Below are 21,046 nucleotides of genomic sequence, written 5' to 3'. Positions count from 1 at the left end.
TTCATACTCCCAGCCTACTCCCTTCAAACTCTCTGAGTCCACCAGCTGTGATTATTTCAAATAGAATTTGTTATTTTCCAGTGTTTTAAAGTGGACAGATTCTGTTCTCAGTTCTACCTCACTTAAACAAAAGGAAACTCCATTAACACCAAACGTGCTAATCTAAATAGAAATGATCAGATAGAAAGTAACTCTCTTTACAGGGTGTATTGACATCTTGATTTTGTCTAAATTCTGTTTGAAGTTTGGATATGATGTGGTCCTTTTGCAGTGTACCATGATTTTGTTAGATTTGATGGAACTGATTGTGACAAAAACTGTATTTTTTTTTTTCATAAAGTGATTCCAGTAATGAAAATGGACTATGAATTTCTCTTTTCTCCCTGTTTCCTTTCCCACTTTCTTGTTTTGTGACATCTCCCCAACTTCTGCTACTACAACCACTTGCTGGGCTTCCATGTGAAGCGTATCTGAGGGATAACTTGGCTTGAACATCAATGCTGTTGAGGGAAAGGAGTGATAATAACACAGAGCCCAAACAAGACAAGTGGCAGTAGTGGGGAGGAAGGAAATGAGAGGATTCAGTGTGAGTGAATAGTGAGCCTGTGACGTTTGGTGGACAGAGGACAAGGACCTCCTAAAAGCTACTGAGGGACTATTCTCTCCAGGCTATGGTGGTCTTTGATCTCGACAAGAGGGAGCTACATGTTATTGCAGATTTTCCAAATTTTTCCTGTTGTTCAATAGGCAATGAGAGAGGATGGGCTCTTCAGGGTCTTTACTGTCATTTCTGTTAAAGGCTGAGCAGCAGGTTGTTAATGTTTCTAATTGACAGACTGAGATAGGTCCTGCTTGAGATTTCTTCATGAGCTTTGAAAAGTCCCTCAAAGTATTTGCCTGTGTTTTCTTTTTTTGTCTTTTTGCTATTTTTGTGGTTTATCTGGATACCTCTAAAAATCTGGGTTTATGTGTACATTTCTTGTAGCTGAAAGCAGAACATGTCCTGCATATGAATGATGCAAATTTTTTCCAAATGCTGCAAAGAGTCAGAAACCATTATTTGGAAGTGTGAACCATCCTAGTAATTTTCATGGGCAATAACCAGGTGTTAGGGATAATGACATTTCCCATTAGCTTGCTCAACAAAGTTAAAAAAGGAAGGAAAAAGGGTAGGACTTACTGTGAATCATGAAGTGCACTTCCCAAGATGGAAGTCAGTTCTAATCTAAAGATGAGTAAAGTTTAGAAGACCAATTCAACAGATGCAAATTTGTGTATTGATTAGGATGGAGACAATAACCAAGCAAATATACATGGCATATGCTACTAATCCTAAGAAAACCTGTAGTGAAGCAGAAGTTCAAATGGAGCAAGCTCAGCATAAAGTTTGAGGCGGTGATATTTAAACCAACTTGTTTATGACTTACAATGCTACAGAATTACCTAATCTCCATCTGCTTGTCTCAGAAACAGAAGAACAGAAATAGCAGAGTACCAGACATGCAAACCATTTTTACTGGCATCCGTATGTCATTCTCGAAAAGGGAAGCATCAGTAGTGCAGAACACACACATATCCTAGTGCTGCTATAGAGAAAAAGAAACCCCGAAATTGACCTGCTTATCACGTCTTAAAATTAGGATAAAAAACTGTTGGAGAGTTTAACTGTGCCCTTAGTACAATTGTCCAAGCATTGCATATTACTACCAACTATGGACAGAACTGTAAAAGACTCATTCTTGTAGTCAGAGGGGATAAAAAACATACGTAAAAAAATAGTATCTATCAGTAGAGGAAGAAAGGCTGCTCAGGGAGCTACGCCGTGCCAAAAGAAATAGGTGAGGTATTTAAAACAAGCCAATATTGAGAAAGAAGTTATGTCTGATCTTGTTTTCCTAATTGATACTCCACTTTTAAAAATGAGGGAATATATTTCTACATGCATCTAGATAATTAAAAGAGATGTACACTTCACTTACATAAGATGTCTTTGCACTTCGTTGTCAGACTGATGGGACGTTACCTGGATATAAATGTAATCTGCAGCGCTTGTAAAACAGATCCAAGGCTGCCAGCATCGTTTTCATATATGTGCAGTATCCTGGTCTTAGCACTTTTCTCTTGTTTCAGTGAAGGTAAAAGTTTAATTACCAAAGCATTCATTCAACTGTTAAAATTGAACTCAGGTGAAGAAAACACAATTAATCACCAATTACAACTGACCTCTGCTACCTGTATAGTATTCTAGGCCAGAGAGTTATTTGGAGACTAAATAATACTTTGTTTGGAAAGAAAGTAGATTACAAGGTTCATCATATGAATATGTTAAGTGATTTATTCTGAATGAGACTGTGTCTCTTTTTCATCCTCAGATGAGATGAAATGTACACCAGAAAAATAATCTTTAAGTATGTTAATTATAACAACAACAACAATAGCTATTACCAAACCTTTCATCCTCTAGGAATAATATAGGTCATTATAATTCTACTCACAAGCTGTATTCATCAAAATGCATGTAAACTGGACAAAGTAGGGGAAGGCAATTAAAGAGCAAGCATAAAAATATAAAGAAGTTTTTTTCATCTACCACACTTGCTTCTGGGAAAGAACTTATGGAAATAGCATGCATGCCTGCCCAGTTACTACACTTAATTAACTATTCACATACTACAGTTTTTGCAGAAGACTGGATACTCGACTAAATGAACCTTTGCACTGATTCAAGTATGGCCATTCTTATGCTGGGAAGACTAGATCATTGGTGAGGGAGCTGGCATCCCTCTATTTGCTTTAGAAGAAAGGCATTTTGGATCAACTCAAAAAATAACAAGACTTAAACCTCCAAAAAAGGTAGTGGTCAAATTTAGGTGGTTAAGCTGCAAGCTTCTGCTACTAGCAGATCCACATTCTTCTCCTGCTAAAACCTGAAGGCACATTAAGTTCATTGCTTCACCAGGCTGTTGGGATTTCCATGATGTCTCCTGAAGAACATTATAAATGTTTCAAAAATGTGTCTAACCCAGCCTGATAGGACTGACCAGATCACCAAATGGCTGTTCTCCTTTCAACTCCTAAAGACAGAGCAAGAGGATGTTCCTCTAATTTGTTTTCTCTTCAGTGTGGTGGAAGAAATGACATTTGAGACATGAATTTGGAGAGATTACACTTAGTAGCTACACTTAGTAGCTATCTACAAACAGAGTGGCCATGTAAAAATCTGAGGTCAAGGCAGTCTCAAAGAAGCAAGACATTTTGTTCTGACTTCTCCAGGGGGAATTTTCCACCCTTTGAATAGGGCTAAACAATTTTTAAGTGTTTTACCACATGTATGCAGCTGCCTTTAGAAAATCAGTCCAGCACCACTTCCTACAGGATAACTTGCATTATAGTGTCTATGCCAATAGCATAAATAAGTTGGAAACATTGCTAAATAATTATATAATGCAGGGGGCTCTGAGATGGATGGATCCAAGGATCTGAAGTAGCACATGATGTCTAGCAAGCGAAGGGTCAAGCCTTTAGCTCAAATACTTCAGCACCTTGTGCCACTCAGTGTGGCAGATTTAAGCTATATTTGTTCTCCTGTGGCCCTTGTAATAATCCACACCCAATACACCTTGAGGCTGGTGTAAATTGTACTGCCTGATAACCTGGTAACAACTCAGAGTTCAGCTGAGCATATTGAAAAAACATAGTCTCGTTCTCTTTAGGCCATACAGTCTTATTGGATATGCATACCAGAAGAATAATTATATCTCTGTTTTCATCTCTCCGTTCTTCCCCTGACCCCTTTTCCTCCTTAACTCATGAGGTAGTAGAACAAATTGGAAGACACTATTTTTCAGCTGCTGTGTTCCCCCTCCTATATTTTGAAAACTAGAAAGACTTAAGAAGCATATACCAGTGATTGTTATATTCATGAAGGCTGAAATAATAATAATAAAAAAAAAAATGAAGCTGAGCTATTGCTGGATGTACAGGGACATAAATATAACTCAGAATTTAACCAGAGCTCATGTTGTCTGGTGTAAAAATCCAATAAACCTCCCTCTTTAAAGGAAAGTTATTTACAGTGGTTTTCCTCCCTTAGGGGATACATTTACAAGCTCAGTGCCAATAATTCTAGGCAGGAAACATTGTGATTACATCTGAAAACAGTGTTCAGCAACAGATGAATTAGCTGTCCCCTTTGCTGGCAGATAACTCTATTTGTGTTCCCACAGCTATTGTTTTAGTTAAAAAGTGATTTTTAACAGTTTATCAGGGATTAGATGAACACAATGTCATAGAGACACAGAATAACTTTGGCTGGAAGGGATCTCTCAATGTCATATGGTTCAAAATACATCTAAAAGCCAGTCTAGTTTCGAAGTTAGACCCACAGACATCCAAATATCAGAGCTTCATGGATTCCGAGCATCTATCAAAGGCCTGCAACTGTCATCAGGTCAAATTCCAGTTTTAAGACTCATTTATATAAAATAATTTTTGGTTTGGTATCCAATCAACCTTCACTAAAGGATGTGGAGAACCCATTGTAGGTGGCACTGCTACTATAAGGTCTTGAACAACTAATACCTCTGGCTTAGTCTCCCAATGATTTTGAGTTTCCAGATTTGTTTCTGGAATGTGTTTCTGATTTGTATTTAGCAGAAGAAAAGTCACATCGCCAGTCCTAAACAACAGCCTGTGACAAAGGGTATGAAATCTAGAGTGGGTATCGGTCAGAGTCCTGAGGGAACCTACCTCTATTGAATTAGGGTTTGATGTCATTCTTAGCATGCAAGCTGGAGGATGAGATAACGATGCCTAAGGTACCTCTAAACAAAAAACTTTGTATGTTATTCACACTTCTAATGAGAAATGCACATCTAGGCAGCCTGAGAATCATTGGAGAATAACTACATGACTTCAGCTGCTTTCCTTATTCTTATATCCAGTTCCAACTGTGCCACAGGTGCACTTGGCAATAAACCTGGTATGAAAGCACACTGTGTTTTGAGCAGAATGTTACCTCTCCTTTTGTGGGCCCTGATGCAGAGCAGTTCCCAAAATGCAGGTTAGGTTGTGATAGAAGGTAATGTCAGAGTAATGAGACATGAAGGTGTTTGGTTTATATGGCAAGGTTTTGGTAGTGGGGAAGGCATCTGTGAGAAGAGTTCGGGGCTGCCCCCACATTGGAAACAACTGGTTCCTGCTGGCTCCAAAATAGACCCACCACTGGCCAAAGCCTACTTCATCAGCAAAAGTGGTGTTTCAAAAAGTGTAAAAACCACTGTGTAGCAGTTGTCCTGTTGAGGAGGAGTAGTGAGAGAGTGGCTAGGTGGGCATCTGTCAGCCAGCCAAGGTCAAACCCACCACAGACACTCTGAAATAAACTTCAAGAACAGATAGTGGACCACTGGCATAGATTAACAGGAAACTACTCCTGCTGACTGTCTTCAGAATCAGTCCTTTACTGACCACAAAAATAATATAACAAAAATGTTATGAAACCGCAGTCTCTTGAAAGTCTCCATCACCAGTCCTGTCACCTCAGCTGGTGTCAGGTAGTGTGATTTTTAAGGTTATATTCCCTAGCTGTTGGATGTTATATATCATAGTTTAGATTCAGGAAATGGTGATGCACAGGATTTAAACATGTTTTAATATCTAGTAAAAGAAGCGAATACAAGAAAACACCACTGAAACTCAGGCTTTTTTAGTTTCTTTAGGATAAATTGAAAGCATCACATGTGGTATGCTTGAGTGAAAACAGGTTTTTTTCCTCAGCCTTTTCACTTTCCTGGAAGAGAGGAATATTGAATAAATATACACTTTCAATAAGTGACTTATTTTTTCTTATTTTTCATTTACAAAGACAAGTCCTGTTCAAATATCATATTAAACTCTTGCTTGGTTCCTTATTTTTTAGCCTTAGTTCCTCCTTTTAGTTTTAGTTTCTCATGCTTACAGTGATGGTATATCTGCCATAAAGAATAAAAAGAAATTATTTAGAAATGTGAGGAAATTGCCTACAAATCTGCAAAGGAGGTACCTGTTCTGTGTAATTTCATAGTAAAAATACAATACCTCAAACCCCTTAGTCACCTAAGAATACCATACTCACAGGTCTAAACTTTCAGATTTATAGTGTCAAAGCACAAGCAATGAAGGCACGGGAGAAGCTTTTGTAGGATTGGGCCCCCAAGTGACCCTGGTGATTGCTTTCTCCTTTGGCAGTAAACTTTTGTGAAAACAAATTGCCCAATCTACAATTTGTCCCTCTAGCGTTCCGCTGTTTACGGATCATTTACAACACTCATGTGAGCACCTTGCTAAAAGTGCTTTGAAATATCAAAATGGACATTATTTGTGTAATGAGGTTTGGGGTTTAATAGCTTCATTCACACACGAGGAATTGCAAGCTTTCCTGATAGGCATCTATTAAACAAAATGGTTTGCAACCTCTGCTTGAAGGATGAAAAACCTATGTGTTACTGCTCTGGCCTGAGATTAAATAGGGTTTATGTCTGAGCAGAAGCATATTGTAGGAAGAAAAAGCAGCACATTTTTACTACAACAATTTTGTTACGGTTACAATTGAAGTGGGACATAATCCATGCCACTGTCAAAAAGGAGAATGGGGTTGGGAGAAATGTTTCAAGAACATGGGAGCCTAACTCCCAAAAGTATGCACTTAGGTTCAGTTTCCAACTTTGATAATGTTCTTAAAGTTGCACGTGGGTGCCCAGGATAATTTTTTGAAATTTCACTTTTTCCACCATCTTAGCGGTCAAAGAAATTCCAATTGTAGGCCAGTTGTGCCACAAATGGCGCCTATTGAGATGGGATGAGGAAAACTATCTCTTTTAGCCATTTACTTGTGTTTATTATAAATTCCTTTGCTATGTCTATTCTAGCTAATTAAATAGCTTGAAGGAACATTCATGGGTTCTGAAGCTTCATTCTACCTATGGAGAAACTATGATTAACATTGGCATGATTTTAATCCGGGCTAGCCTGTAAATTTTAGGCCTTAGTACAAGCTTGAGATCATTCATAATAGGCAGTTTGGATGTGGCTGCTCTGATTTGGAGGCTAAGAGAGTTTAGTAGGACGAACAGAGGCCACTCTGTCTCACTCAAAATTTAGTGCCAGAGGAAAATGTTGATTAAATTTATCTTGAACCATTGTCTGGTGGCTTGCTGCCCCAGTTTACCACATAAACTCTTAGTACTGGCACTTGTTACCATACCTTAAGAGACTATTGACCTGATTCAGTTGTCCACCCCGGTGCATCAGCTGCAATTTGAGATGGTTTAGAGCACCATGTGTGGCTTCGACCTTCCAGAAGAGCATAGGTTCTGTATTGTATTTGCCAGTTCCATGTGAAAGTTTCTGACAGCATTAGACATCTCAAATGGTGCTAGACCCCTTTGTATAGAAAACTGAATTTCAACTCTGGTGAAAATTCATCAACTTAGCTAATTATAATGAAAATTTACCGCTTCACTTACACCTTAGTTATATGAAACTATTGTGATCTTTTTGCTCTGGTTTATTTTTCCTCAACTCAGATGCCACTGCAGACTGGCACAGGTCCTATGATGTAACTCCCTAACTCTAAAATATATATGACATTTCACATGGCTTTGCACACCGATGTTTAGGCAACTGCCTGTGTTTATATGCTTGTGCAATAGGTATTTTGATCTGAAGCTTAATTCTACATGCAGTGACTGTTAATCAAAGAGTCTGTCCTGAAGGAGACACTAAAAAATCATTGCAGTGTGCAGTTATGACTGTGTCCACACTAATAAATTAAAAATGGCCAGGTCAATGGCTTGGTTAACTAGCACTTTATCAAATAATGCCTGAGGATGGTCAGGAGTTAGTTAAGATCATGGGCTACTGTAACTAGGCACTTAGTATAGGGCCTCACTATTTTAAGGACTGTTTCCTGCTGTGCTAAATGATCTCACTGCCAAGGAATTTACTTTATTCTGCTTTATTCATCAGTTTGGGTGTTTTCTGTGTGAACAGTTAAGTTGCACTTTTGTGTCACAGTGAAAATGATCTCAGATTTTGATCTCTCTCTGCCGCAGGATGGTCTCATTGCCTTTCTCTTCAGGCCCCTGAGGAGCTTTCATTTTCATCTTCTCCTTCACACGAATACTGGGGCTTGATTCATCTCTCAGAGAACCAGTTCAGAGAAAGCTGTACGTTTTTCTACTGTACTTATTTCATGCCCACAGGGATCACACTTATGTAAGTGCTTTCACAAAGGAAACAACTCATGAGCGCGTTGGGCCACAGAAGGGAAAGGGAAAAACAGTATGGCTAGGAGATACCAAATCACTATTTGCTTTATCCGTACTGCCACAATGCAGCCTGAGGGTGCAGACACCCTAGAAGCCTGTGCTAATTTAAAAGGGGTGGTGCAGTGCTGAAGTGGCTGAAGTGGTGTCCCCTCCTTCTTCCTCAGTGATGGGAGCTTTCAGCGGTGTGTTACAGCCTCACCATACAGGGAGCCAGTGCAAGTGTCTGCTGGCGACTAACGCTGTCTGGTGGGTTAGCCTTGGCTGATGGCTGTGGCCATTCTAGCCGTCTGGGACCGGCTGGAACCATCGGTGTTGGGCCCAGGGCAGCCCTGGCCTTTCCTCACAGAGGCCCCTGCAGCCCCTGCCAGCACCTGGGCACAGATACCTAATGCGCCCTGCAAGAAAGAAGCCCCTAAGGGCTTTTTTGGCATGTGTCATTTTGTAAAACCTCATACCCCACATGGTCACAGACTACCCTGGGACTGACTGACAGCACCAGTGTCCCCACTGCCACCACTGCTGGTTAATTCAGCTGGACAGCACAACAGGAGGTCCTTTCCCACTGAATACTTGGATCTGTCATTTTGTTTCAGCTTTCGTTTTATGACAGGGAGTCACGATTTGATGAAATGTCACATCCCATGTGTTTTCCTACTGCCTTCTGATTGGTGGGCAGGACCTGATACCCATTCTCGTTCTCTCAGAAGTATTTTGTAACTGGAAGGCTATAGCCACCATATACACAAAAGCCACCCTCTTTGACAACACCATACACCTGTGTGTTTACATACTGCTATGTGATTGGGTGGTTGCCGTTTTTTTAAAGTCTTATACCCACCTGATCCCAGAACACCCTTTGATTTGCAGCATATTTCCTTTGAACTTGGAAATGCTCACATATATGAAAATATACAATTATATATATATGTATGTATGCATACGCAATATCTGCAGTTCTCCTCATCTGGAGTCATTGCAGTGTTTCATCAGTGCAGAGGCCAGCTGGCATGTTTCTGGGCCACCCTAATAGTTAAGGACTTCAGAGCACTGGGTAGCATCAGCATCTATCCAGTGACAGAACACATGCTGGAGGGTGAAAGTAGGTGCTGCAACCACTGAACACCTCTCTGGGGCTTTGCAACATGTCCTTGTGGTTTTTTTCCCAAAGCCAAGCTCTGTTCTGTAATGTCCCTGCAAGTGTTGCAAAGAGATTCCTTGACCTGTAGCTACCACTCCAGAAGGATGCAAGCTTGATTTGAACATTGTACTTCATCTATCTGCTTGGTCTAAGTGTCTCAAATACTCCACAAACTCTCAAATGATACTGAATATTTATCTGTAGGTAACCGAATGGTCTCTGTACAGAATAATTCAAGTGCTTAAAGTTAAGTGTCTGCTATTATTTTAGATATCCCAGAGTATTCTGCCTCATCCAAACATATTATTTCTCAGATCTCCTGTAGATTTTATGTCACGAACGACAGCTCTAGGTGGATATCTCAGGTATTCCAGCCCATCTGAAATAGGTCTACATATATATTTGTTAGGTATTTTAATTATTTTCCCACATGGAGACTTTAAAATTTAGTTAGATACAAGCCAGTAGTGAAAAATATCATGAGGGATACAGTTCTGGTTACATTTCACCTGAATTATTTTAAAATCCTGTGCTAGGATGGGATGAACCCCGTCCCACAAATGCCTTTTTTTTTTTTTTTTTTTTTTACTTTAGTGCTAAAGATGCAGTTACTTAGAAGAACCTAGCTGAAAGGAGAATTCACTAAAAGAGAATTGGTCTTGTTTTAACCAAAACCAGGACATTCCACCACTTATTCCATATCATTTACATCGTACACAAATCACTACTGCATTTTACCTGTCTTCAAGTGTGTATACAGACATAAATATTACCAGTTCATTCATCTTTCTACACAAAATGAATTGTTAAATACATTTAGTTCATGACGGCAGGTGTCCATCTGTCACAGCAGTCTCTCTAGGCAGGCTCGTGCCCATGGATTGCAGGTTAGACATGTCAGTCTCCAGCAAGTAATGGGACGCCACTTGATGAAGCTAACTCAGGTTTCACCACCGCTGCATTAGCCTGAAAGACACTTATTGAACAGTGTCATGCAGCAATAAACATCATACAGTTTGAGTATTCTCACCTAGAATCAAATCTCCTTGAGGTAAACATTGGACTTCATTTACACCACGGTAGTCTACTGTCAGTTTCCATTATCCATTAGGCTTTAATACTGGCCATAAGGACTGTTGAAAGGTGAGCGAGTCATACTGATCGCTCCTTGATTTTCTTGTTGTCGGATCAGTTTATTAATGGAGATCAGAGAGTCTTGGTTGGTGCGATATTGTCATCTGTGCACCATTGTGGTAGCAATTGGCACCTGTTGTTCTTTCGTCTTAAGCAACCCTACAAGTGAAGAGTCCTCTGAGAGGTCAGGCAAGGTAGACAGCTGTTTAATGTCCTCAGTGTCTACAGCTGCTATACTAAAGACCTATCCATATCCTTTTGGGTCCTTAAAATACCCTCTCCTGAGTTAGTCCATGTCAAGGATGTATGGAGCATCTAGGCCAGTTACAGTAGGGTGCCTTTCCCACTCACTTCCAGTTAGGCTCGCTTCAAACTCCACTACAGTCTGCTCCTGGGATCCCCCAGTCACTCCAGAAATACTGATAGATTCTGCCCCTTCTTCTACATCCGCATCAATACCCAAAGCCATGGATATGTCACATTTGCACATCATGCATGTTTTTAGGAACTGACTTCAGGAACTTGTGTTTCATTTGCGTTAAAACTTGGGTTGTCAACATGTGGAAGGACATTCGCAGTGGAGAGCTGGGATTTATTGTTTACAAGATGCATGTTGCCATTTACTGATGGTGCATGTTCCTCCAGAACAGATTCATCTGCTCCTTTTATAGAAACATATCCAGATGATGCAGTTTCACTATGAGTGTCTTCTTCATTAACAGCAGAGACATTTGATCTCCCACTGGGTACTATGGGTTTCACAGACGTGGCTTGTGCAGGTGGTGAGTAAGATCTATTCTCCCTCTTGGACAGTTTGTCATACAGTTTTTCCGCAGCCGAGACGCAGGCTTGTAGGGAGGAAGAGTGTCTTCATACTGCCACATTTTGTTAGCTACTTCACACACAGTTAGTGGCTGTTCTACTGCAATGGCGAATATTCTTGATGTGCAGGGCAGGTACCCAGAAGTCCTGGGCTGGTCTCTGAAGTAAACCAGATCTGGATTCAGGGATGCACAGCCTGGAACTAGGCCTAGGATTCTAGGCAGACCAGGCAGGATTCTCTTCAGATGCCAGCCATGGATGAAGAGAGCGAGACCCTTGTGATCTCACAGTTTTATGCTGTGTATGACTTGGTTGGCATGGAATGCCTTGTTAGTGAGTTTGGGTCACCTGTTCTGTCTGCTCCTTCTTGCAAGTACGACTGTCTCACTTATGGGACGTATGAAATTAATCAGCAACCTTGGCTGCTATATCAATAAAAGATAAATCTGGCACTTCTTTCTGCATACCATTCCTACCATTAGCTCAGTAAAACTGTTAAAATTGGCTGTTATCAGCTCTGGAGCAAACACTGTCCAAAAAATACGCAGCCAATTTCAGAAAAATGCAGTTACTCAGAAGAACCTAGCTGAAAGGAAAATTCACCAAGAGAATTGATCTTGTTTTAACCAAAACAAGAACAACTTAACAGTAGTGCTGGTTGGCAAGCTAGGTTGCCATTTGGCTTCTGTTCTGATTGTCAGTTCACCTGTTAGCTGCTTCAGAAAGGAGGGTTTTACCCCCTCTAAATCTTCCCACTTCCATGGGAGTGTAGTAAGTGTCTTTTAACAGAAGAGATGACATAGTCATGTCTACTGATATACTGCTACTAAACACATATAAGAAATGAAATTCTGGACAATCAATTTAACTCGTACAGAGAGAAATGTTATTAAAAGTGTATGAAATGAGTTTTTTTTTAGACTTTATTTGATTTGGAAGTGAAGGGAAATTCAGTCAAGGCTGCTTTCAGAACAACTACACAGTAATTTCATATGCTTAAGAAATCCATTTTCAAATAACACCTTTAATTCAGATTAATTTTAGTGAAAGTCTCTGTGTAGGTAAGCTTAAAAATTCAAGCAAAAAATAGGAAAATTTAGGAAAGCTGGAATAATAGACACCTAGGTAAAATTACATACTTGAGGTCCATTTCATCACTTTAAAATAGAATACAAGGAAAAAATTGCATATGTATATATATGCATATATAAACAGCTGCTCTTTACCCTGATATAATGCAGTAGTATTAATAGATCACAACAGGACATACCAGAATTCTCTTCATTTAAAACCACTGCGAAGGAGCAAAGCATCAGGAATAATCACAGTGCTTTTACTTGATCAAGAAAACATACTGACAAAATGAAGACTGCTGTTTAAAAAATAAAAAGCTGTGGATATTGCTTCAATATTGTTGTAATTGAGCTAGTCAGGATATGAATCAGTCACGTCAAGAAACTGAGCCATGAACATCTAAATGGAGTGTCCTGTGCATTTTGTAATGGTTCTCAGCTAAGGCCAAGAACTGATTTGGGGAGCTCTTTTGCGTGTTTTCATTTGCAAATAGCTGTTTGGTTTGTTGGTTTGGTTTGTTTGGTTGGTTTGCTTGTTTTTGTTTTTGTTGTTGTGGGGGGTTTTTTGCCTTTTTTTTTTTTAAATGAACGGGACGCTTTGTCAGGAAAAAGTTGGTTATCTGTAGATGAAAATGAGCAAGAAGCCACAAATACACTAGACTAGTGGTGCTACTTCATTAGGGTGTAAGAAGCTTAAATACATTTCCCCACTCTGCCTAGTGCTGAGCAGTGATTTGAATGTTGCTTCTGCTACCTAAAAAATTCCCAAAGTAATCTTTCATCTCAAATGGCTTATTGATATAGTCTGTGAGATCTCTATTTTCTCTGGCCTTGTAATAAACTGGAGGGAGGCTACAGCTTCAATTCTTCATCCTTTGATTTTAATCTGTTTCCCTGTTGAGTTTTTTTGCATGGACTTTGAACCCATCTTCACAACATTTTTTCTATGACAGACCTTAAAAGATGTGACTTTTCACCTGATTGGAAGAAAAAGCTTTCAGACCTTATATTTTGAAGTAATTTCTTGCCCATTTGTAACCTAGAAATACCTCGAGCTGTCTCTAAAATAATGTAGGACATAAAAAAGATTATTTTTTTTAATTAAGCCCAGATGAGTAAGCTTTATTTCCTTCTTACCACCTTTCCAGAGGATGAACTGTTATGCTTGTGTTTATTTAAATAACCATCTCAGAAATGTTAAAACCCTGAAATGAGGGATGTTAATGTGAAGACTCTTCACATCCAGAGGTAATCCTTTGTGGAAGTATCATGTCTCTAAATCCAGGCAGTCCCAAATGTGTGAGGGAAGCAGTTCCAGGGAGCTGGAAGGAGCTACAAAGTGGTTCTGTCAAAGAATCAGTGGTTACAACAACGGGTTAGCAATCAGATGTCTATGATATACTGGGGACAGTGGGAAGGGTATGTGAGACTACAGTTAATAAAAGGCTTTTCTGTTAATGTATTTGTATGTGAAATATTTAATTTTAAAAAAAATCGAATAAAATTAAATTTTGTTCGTTAGCCCAGACTGTCTTTTCAGTATAGAAAAACTCTGTGTGCAGACTTCATGTTATCCATTATGACTAAATCAGTCCTACAAAGATCCTATGTACTCTAAAAGTTGAGTTTTCCGTGTGTCATGCTGTTCACTCAAAAGTACTCAACAGTTTTGCCCTTAATCTATCAAGCCTCCACTTTGCAGCACATTGCACGGTGCAGAGGAAAAGCTACTGATTCACACATGCACATGTATAACCTTTAAACCAAAGTGTTAATTGAATAAAATGACTGTGGGTAGCTAGTATGCACCAAATTGATCCCTCATTGAATTAATTCTACTTCATAAATAAAATCTAGTCTTAAAGGGATATAAAAATGACAAGGGCATTAAAGCCAGATAATACTTTCAATTTAAACTCTCCTAATACCTAGCTGTTGTGTAAAAGTCAATTAGTCATCGTCAGACATACTTTCTCAAAATATTCCCCTTGGAAAATATATTTAAAGAATAACTGTGACTGGTGTGTGGTATCAACAGATGGATGTTATTTTTCAAAAACAGTACTTGAAAGTGCTGTGGGAAAGAGCTTGATGATTACTATACATCAACATTTTATAACAAATTTCATACAAAAGTAGAGTGTAGAGAAAAGACCTTTATTCAAAATATTTCAGGAAAAAGGAGGAGTTTTTGTTTCTCTGCTCCATTTCTATTTTTAAATGTTATTTTACTGTTGAAAACAAACATGTTGAAGAATTTATGCACATATGCCCAGCTTATTGAAAAGTGACTTTCTAGTAGAATGTCATCAAAGGCCTTCTCCCTTATATGTGACATATTAATCATATGTCCATCCTAGCCTATGGGCTCTGTCTTTGTGACCAAACATACAGAATGCCCTACGCAGGGCGGGAATGTCAGAATTCACTTAAATATTTCACAAAAGAGGCTCACAATCTCTGAAGAATGACCTAAAGTACTTCACACTGAAAAGGAAAACACCTGGCTCAATTCAAAGCCATGAACTGACTGTTCTCAGCTGTCTGGTTCTGTTTGTCTCAGTCAAAGTTTACAGATTCATTTTTGTAAAACCTTGTTGGATCCATATGGACAGGCTTCAAACATTTTACAGCAACCCCAAAAAGAAGTTTTTCCCAACTGTTTTTTATAGTCATCTAAACCTCAGCTTAGGTCCTGCTCCTCTCTAGAGGACAGAAGGAAGATGTCATTTAATCATTTTACCAAAGGAAGGACACCGTAGGAAATGTCACGAGATCAGAAAGACACAATTTATGAGGTAGCATCAAGAACCACAATGATCAGAGCACTTTCCCCTCTCTAATTCAGAAGAAGGGAAACATGATTTTGACTTTGTTTACCAGATCTTTCCCAGTTGTAATGGGAACCTAAATAGTTAGATCAGACGTAGATAGTGGCACTTTATTTCATCCCAATGATGCTCACTGTTTTGGATTTGCTGTCACCTAGTTTCACCTGGAGACAACATGGTTTCCCTTTTTCAATATAATGAATTCTGCAACTTGCTTTCTGATTAGGGTGTTCTTTAGAGGAAAAAGAATTACAGGTCTCATCCTGTTTAATTAAAAGAAGGTACTGAATATGTGCTCTCCTATTCTGGGTTAAGTTACAGAGGGGTCAAATGAGACAGTGTCAGCAGCAGCAACTCTTCATTTTGATGGATGTTTGATGGAACAAGTGCTGCTGGACTGCAACAATCAATCCTTAGGTATCCCTTCTGAATTGGCACTCTCAATTTAGGGGTCTCAACCCCTCAACTCTTGCTCAATTTCTCATCTGATGGTGCATGCGCCTCAGCTCCTTGCACAACTATGTAATCTAAACTTGCACAGCTTTTTCCTTTTTACCTCCATATTAGCTGTAGGTCCTACAGATGACATTTTTGTGACATTTCAGCCAATCTTTTGACTTAAATGAGTGTGTGAGCTGACACAGGCAGAGTGGAGAAACAACCACAAGAACACAGATGAAATGCAAAGACTAAATTTATTTTTATTACCTTGCAAACCAGGGGAATATCCAAAACCTGGACAGAGGGGCAAAGGCGGGACTGCAGGCACCACAGAGCTTGGTCCTTGCTAGAGCATCGCCAATCCGCTGTTTTCACCTGTATTTCAAGGATTCATGCAGGTGTAGTTTTTCCAGTGTGCTTTGATCTTTCCCACAGCAGAGCAGGAATCTCAAGCATGTTCAATAGAGTGATTCTGAGTCTATCACAGACCTAAGTTATCTTAAAACAGAGGTTCTACTTGTCAAGCACACAAAATTAAACAACAATTAGCATGATACATTTGTTTTTCTACACCCCAGCTGCAAGTAACTTGAGTATGTTTACAATCCTTTTTGTTCTGTTATATTCCCACAATGAGCAATGACTGCAGCTTTACCCTTGTTTTTTTCAAGTTCCTGGAATAAGGAAATATTTATGAGTTGGGCCAAATTCTGACCTCATATATTTGGACATAAAACTAGACCAAATAGATTGACCTACTTTTGGTCAGTATAAACAGAGCCGAATGCTAGCTGATATGGACAAGAATTGAAACATCATATTTTATAAAACAATATAAAAAATTTCATATGATGGTAAGTATACTCAACATACCTTATAAATAGCCTGTAAATCTGGTTTGGCAGAAAGGCCCAGAAATGGTGATCATTGACCTACAGAAATTCAAAGGAATTAAGAGAGGGTAGATCTAAGTGAATAATTATCAGCAACATACTTACTCATATAATTTTCCTTTTTTAATTAGCTGATTATGAGAAGATCCTAAAATCACCTGATATAGTTGGTGTCAAATATTTTTTTTTCCTAAATAAACATTTCCCTTATTTTAAAAAAACTGATGAAATATTTGGTGTTAAAATTAACACCGTGTAATTTGTTTTTATCTGGTGAGATGGAAATCGGACAAGTGTAGACCTGGACGCAGACAGAAGAAGAAAAATGAAAGGACAACAGGAAGACACGAAAGGCAATAAGTGGGCAGAAATAGTGAGAAGTGGAAATAGAGACTCTTTAACCCTCCTGTGAATCTTCCCTTGATTTTAATATCCATATATTCTAGCTGAATTTCAGGGAAAATTGAGCAACAGAACAAAGACTGAATCTGATGAAATTTATTGGGCAGTTTTATGTTCTTCTTTGATTCAGAGTGATACATTATGTGGACTTAAATACTGAAGACAACTATTATGAACAACTGATCTTCCCCATATATTGTAGGAAACATCCAATATTGAATGAAATATTATTTTTCATTATTATTGCAATTTTTTCTGTACAGTTAAATATGGGTATTGTCACAAAGTAGATTTGACAGTAGTATAAACAGGATGAGCAGCAAAGTCTTTTTAATTTGCCAAGGAGTTTCGTGATATGTCTTTTTTTTCTTTTACTGGACTATCAAAGCAAGAAATGTTCTTTAAAATAAAGGTCTGGAAAAAATAAAGTGTAGCCATTACAATATTCCCCCAACCACAGAGAATCTTAATCATAACAATTGCGTTATTCTGATCTTAGAATTCCTAATAACACCTGTCCCCTCCCCCCACAAAAAAAAAAAAAAAAGAAAAAGAAAGTAAGAATTTCACAATCTCAAACAAATGATCAAGTTATTCACTGTTTTGTTTTGGTTTTGTTTTTTTTCTAAGTGAGCAAACTCATTTTACTAAGTTAATTTCTTCACTTCAGTGGATACTTGTAAGATCATTTTCCTCCTATCTTATCCAAGTTGTAAAAGGGAAAAAAAAATATTAAATAAGACATTGTGATCCAATTATCGTGATCATTCTAAAACAGACAAAATAATTGCTTGGTTATCCTAATATTGTAGTTTATCCTAGAACACAATCCAGAAATCAAGTTTTTTTGGCTTTTTTATTTTTAATCCTCACTGGAGTTTAATACATTCATTTCACTTCTGAGGACATTCTTTTCATTTTAGAATTTTGTTTTAAAGGTAACAAGAACTATGTAGCATAAAACATCAGGACCCAAATTTCTGACCTTGTGTCTCCTCTGTGAGCTATGGGGTTGCATGCGGTTAAGAAACAGAATTGAAATACCTCCATTAACACAGTACTGGTGTTTTAAAATCCGTTTTTGTCATCATCAGTTTTTATTTATCATATTGGACTACAACCAGATACTCAAAGGTCTTTGAGCATGCAATGCCCGTTGATTTCACAGCAAAGAGTTGCTTTTGATAACACTGAAATCCCTTTTGAAAAATATGGGCCTCATTCCTGCCAGAGCCAGGTCTCTGTAGGACAAGAATCCCAAAGCTCAACAAGCTTTGCATCAATTCTGGAGGGTTTTGTTCTTCCAGAGCAATAACCTTTTAGCTTTATCACAGCTCCTTTAGGAAGTGCTTTCCAGACATACATTCTCCTGGGTGACAATTGACTTACACTCCTAATTATTCTGCTGCTACAGAGTAAGAATGCAATTCATCCATTCTTAAACAGTTCTATTTTGACACAAGATCACAGAGTTTCAGTTGGCTGAATCCACTACCTTTTTCTTTTCTTCTTATGGAGTGTAGTAAAATTGAGAGTCTGTTTGGTCTGGGGAGCTGAGGAAACCATCTCAAGAACTTCCACTGTTCATCCAGATAAAAGGGATTTTTTTTTTTTTTTAACAAGATTGGAAATATGGCAAATGACTGGCGTTGAAGTGACCCTCAGACGTTGGCTTATGAAGAAGGAAGCATGTTCTTTTAGCAGAGTACATGCAGACTAGCTTTCTGATAGTTTGGTAGTTTATCTCCTGCAATCATTGGACTCTCTTCATCAAACAACTTAACAAAAACATTGACCGATGTCTCTAAACTAATATATCCTACCCAACTTGTCATGAATGGTCCCACTTCTCTCTCATAGCTGTGCATGGATCACCAGGGCTTTGGTACTACTGGTAATACTCCACCCTTTACTCTTCAGTGGTAGCAGATCAAGGCTCTTGACTCTGTTAGTCACTGTTAATTTTATTTAGTGCAAAGGTATCATATAGGATGTTACAGCTTATAATTTTGCATACTGTGTCACTCCTGTTCATAGTAGCCAGAAAATATTATTTCCATGGGAAATCAAAGCAGCAAAAAACAATGTTTCCATTGTTCTTGCTCTGCTGTTCAGAGCATTAATTTTTCTGATAACATGGAGGATGACACACCATGCCATTTTCCAAAAGCCACAGGGAAACAAGCTCTCATAAATCAATGATATTCCAGTCCTCTTTTTTCCCTGACCTTCTATATATTTCTTCACACACATACAAAGACCTTGAAATATAAGCCAGAAATTTGCCAAAGCACTGAATAGGAACCATTATAATCCTGCATTCTTAGACATGATTACAAAATGAGGTACCTCAGATCAGATAGGACTCTGTGAATTACTTTTGGGCTTTTTATAAGTAGGGAAAGGTAAGAAGTGTGGGCATTGCCTCAGACACTTCACAGTCTAAGACCCTGACTAACTAATTCTTCAGCTTGCTTTTTTGTTTGTTTGTTTTGACCAGTTTGCATCCTTTTTTCACATTGTGGAATTTTACAGTTCCCTTCAATCCTCACAATATTTCAATCCCTACCCTTTTAGGCCCTCTTGAACTTTTGTCCATGCAGAGTAGCCCCATTCCTGCCTACTTGTTGGTTCGTTGATGGATCTTGTGCTCCAGAGACTTGACTCCTCCAGTTGTCCTCTTACTTTCTCCTCCAATGTGTTCTAGTAGTCGGCTTTCTCTACCTTGTTAACATTCTGCATCCAGAGATTAGGTGTGCATTGTGTCTTCTTTCGTCCCAAAAGGTCCTTGAAGAATTCTGCATTAAACACAAAAGAAGTTATTGCCAGGTGGCACAGTTAACCTTAGTATTAATGGCCAGACCTTCAGCCAGTGTAGCTCCAGTGATATCAATGAACTAAACTAACTGGCACCGTCTGATAACCTGGGCTGTTATATCTTAGACAGAAAGAGAAGCTGTCTATTACATGTTGATGTCTTTCTTTCCTTCAAGACATCAGTGACTCAACAGCATGTGAAACACCTCTAGACTTGTCATCATCCTCTACTCTTTCTGCATTATATATTGGTAGCTCTGACCTTAACTTCATCTCAAAAAGTGCAACACACATCGGAAGACATTTCCGTGACTACTACACTTGTGCTTCTCAATCAAGGGATGATGAGATTTAGACTTACTGGAAAGTTGGAACTAATCCTTCTGTTACCACGATTTCTATCACCCAAAAGATTTTGGAACCTAATGTTTACGATTGTTAACTTTCAGACAATGGTGCTGAGCCTTGGCAGAAATTTCTTGTTGAATGTTTTTATTCTCCATCAAAGTGCTTAAATTATGATTTTTCAGAAAGATTGAAAGAAAGCAGGAGTGGACACTTCTATGAGAAACTATTGTTCCTGTCACTAGATTCAGTGATCCTGAAGAAGATCTACTAGAAGCAAAATAAGGCTAAGATTTTGAAGGCTTCCAAGGAATAAATATGAACAGAAATCAGACATCAAAAATCCCCAAGACACTCTGGGTTACCTCTATGCAAATGTCAATTCCTCTTAAATATCTTTTACCACCATTCATCTTTCTTCAGTAGGGCGTGATGTATATCATTGAGTGTTTCTGGTTCTGATGAATAAAGCAGAAAACTTTGCTTACACTGCATTTTCAAAGGAAGAACGGATCATAGGATAGGAGAAGACGTGCCGGTTGTTCTCATCGTGAAAAATTTCCCTCTTGTGTCCAATCAGAATCTCCACGGGAATGACTTGTACCCATTGCCCCTTGTCTTTTACATGTGACTCTTTGTAAAAAGGGAGTCTCCATCTTCTTTGTAGCCACCCTTTAAACATTGGAACATGGTAATGAGGTCTCACCTAACTCTTCTTTACTTAAGGCTGAAAAAGCCCTGTTCTCTCAGCCTTTCCTCATATGGCAGGTTTCCCAGTCCTTTGATCATCTTTGTGGTGCTTCTCATCTTTTCTTCATCTTTTTTGTGTAGCAGGGACCAAAAC

This window comes from Caloenas nicobarica, chromosome 2 (genome assembly GCF_036013445.1).
Source record: "Caloenas nicobarica isolate bCalNic1 chromosome 2, bCalNic1.hap1, whole genome shotgun sequence".
NCBI classification, from domain to species: Eukaryota; Metazoa; Chordata; class Aves; order Columbiformes; family Columbidae; genus Caloenas; species Caloenas nicobarica.
This window is presented reverse-complemented; position numbering follows the sequence as displayed.